Genomic DNA, 3080 nt, shown 5'->3' on the forward strand with positions numbered 1-3080 from the left:
AAAAAACCCCCAAGTATGAGTTGGTAAACTCTAATTTCCCAATAAAAGTTTAACAGTTGGTAAAAAACTAATTAACCTTTTATGAAACTAGGATGCTATCATGTTCTATAATTTTCATAATCATGATACAATGGTTTAGAATATCTTCAGTCTAATTTTTATACTTATACATGATTTCGAAATGATTTCCAACAATTCTTTGAACCATAATAACTTTCTTGACTTTAGGTAGAAGAAGGTGAGATTGACCTTTCCATTTTCTCAACCCCTTGAAATTCAGGAAAAAAGAATTATGCAGTAACTCTATCATTTGTGCCTTGATTAGAAAGAATTATAATTCTAATATTAGATGTGGATCCTTCTACTTATGGCCTTGGAATGGAAAATGCAGGGAGACATAGTGAGGGTAAACACTTACCAGAAACAATTGGCTTATGGTGCATGTTATCCTCTTGTATGATTCTAATAGATTTTTTTTTTTTTTTGGTGTGTGTATCAAGTTATGCAGTAAAACATCACAAGGATTATTTGTGATTATTGGAAAATGTTGGATCAGATTGCGTGGCTAGAGGGGATGAATAGGCGCATATTCTTTTGTTGCATCAATTGATCCGGCTTATCTTTATTAGAGTTAGTCGCACAACAAAAATGAAAATAAACAAACACATGGCACAAGCACAATAATACCAGTCTTTTACGTGGTTCAAAATCTCTAACTCATATTCCGCTGCCTATGAATTGCTAGTGGATCACTCGCGGAATCACTACTATCCTATTTCCTCTTCGGATTCTTTTTGAAAGTGAAAAAACCTCTTATATGTACTTTAAGTACTCGTTCTTATATCAACACAAAAATACCAAGACATATAAGCAAATATACAATAACGTAAGTATTCAAAAGACCTTTGGTTGATTTGGTTTGCTCTCCAGAAGCTCTAGAATGCAATAATACTCGTCCAACAACCCTCACAAATAGATTTGTCAAAATCTCCACAAAAGCCTCTCTTATCATTCAGACTTAAATTCATTGATTATTTTGCTCCATGACATCCAATCGATTGCACCATTGGAGATATCTAGGGACATTTCACCCCTTCAATATAAAATTCCTAGTTCCGTCCCTGCTTTATTGTTGCTTTATTCATATGAGCAGATTAAGTATATTCCTGTTTTAACACTAGCATGAGTTGTCCTAGTCGACTATAAATTTTTTTGTTCATTATCATTTAATTTTGAGTCAACTAACCAATCAACTCCTTTGTTAATTGGTTGAATTGAATTCGTCCAAACCATAACTATGTGATTTCAAATTTTTCTATTAACTGTTCCATCTATATCATGGTTAGGGCGATAAATGAACTGAACGTTCATGAACAAGTTGATATTCGATTTGGTAAGAATTTATTTATGTTCGTTCAATATACAAAATCAATTAAATAAACAAGCTTGAATAATTCGTTAAACTAAACAAACAATATTTACGAATCATGTTCATTAATAAAACTCTTATTAACATGTTAAGTAATTAAAGAAATATTAAAATGAACAAACAGGTTTGATGTTTGACTCGACTTAGCTTGTTTATAACCCTAACCATGGTTAAATCCATGTTGTGCGAAGTGACCCCATGTCTTCGTGAGTTTCTCATCTAACTAATATAAGTCGATCTCGACAACTAGGATTTCATCCTTGCCTAGAGACTTTTCATATCCGGAACCTCACCCATTACATAGTATTGGGCTAACCTTGATCTATGAGAACTTTCACTTAACCAATCTTAGTTCAACTTTGACTCTTAGAACTTCCACTACCTATAGTTCACTCCCTTGGAACTTCAACCTCATCTCACATTTAATTGTATATATTAATTTTAAAAATCTAGTGAACTCTCTTTTTTCTCTGTATTGATCTCACAAAAATATATGCTCTCATAGTTGTCGGTGATCTTGTGTCTTTTCCCTCTCTCAATGTTTCTATATTCTTTTTCTCTCTCGTTAATTGATATTGTGCCCATCTCCCCCTTATTACTCAATAGCAAAAAGGTGATAACCCTCACCCTAGGACCCCTCCAAGACTACTCCACATGCATTAGAGGGGAGGTAAATACAAAGGTCCTTTGTCCTAACTGAGTGGCCCTTTTACGTGTGGGGCGAGACATATAGACCAGCAAAACATTCTCTCCTCCCTTAATTGTGTAGCAAAAGGTGATAATCATGACCCTGAGGCCCCTCCAGGACTACCCCACGCGATTTAGAAGGGAGGTAAATAATGGGGGACTTCGCCTAGCATAGTGACCCTTTGCAAAGGGTCAGGTGACCAATGAGATATTGCGCACACACTGAGATCGACCTCGTGATCTATTGCAATAGCACCACATGCAAGTACCAATTGTGTCAACCCGAAAGAGACATTCTCCAATCTTATTAGTTTTTTTTTTATCACGCCCCAAGGGTATACTTATCCTCCAAATTGGACAGTATCCCCTAGTGACCATATAGGAAATACGATATCGAACCAATTCAAGCCAACATAAAAATACCGATGTAATATAACACCAAGTCACAAATGATAATGCGTGTATATATACATGTACATAAGAAACACTCAAAAATCCAGAATAGAAAGAACTATAACTATAAGCAATGAAAATAATAAAACAAAGCAATTCAACATAAATCCAATTCGAGCAGGACTGGTAAGCAAGACCTCTGAGTGACACAATACCTTCTCTATCTACTAACCTGAAAGTCAAGGAAAAAGCAAAGGATAGTGACTACAACCACTCAGTGGATAGAAGAAGATAGTGCATGAATAATATACTGACAGGAGATCAAATGATGTAGTCTCAGATAAAATACTTACTAACCAACATAGGTGTCCCAACATAATCACCAGCTAATCAAAAGTATAATCAATAATATAGCACTTAACTAACCTGCTCAACTAAGTAAAACTAACAAATCGGGACTACATACAGTACATCCAAACATGCACGAAGAAATACATGATCAACATATAACTATATAATAAACACTGACTGCAGGAGAACGCTCTACCACGGATGGTCTCGTGAGCAGTCA

This window comes from Zingiber officinale, chromosome 4B, assembly GCF_018446385.1.
Source record: "Zingiber officinale cultivar Zhangliang chromosome 4B, Zo_v1.1, whole genome shotgun sequence".
NCBI classification, from domain to species: domain Eukaryota; kingdom Viridiplantae; phylum Streptophyta; class Magnoliopsida; order Zingiberales; family Zingiberaceae; genus Zingiber; species Zingiber officinale.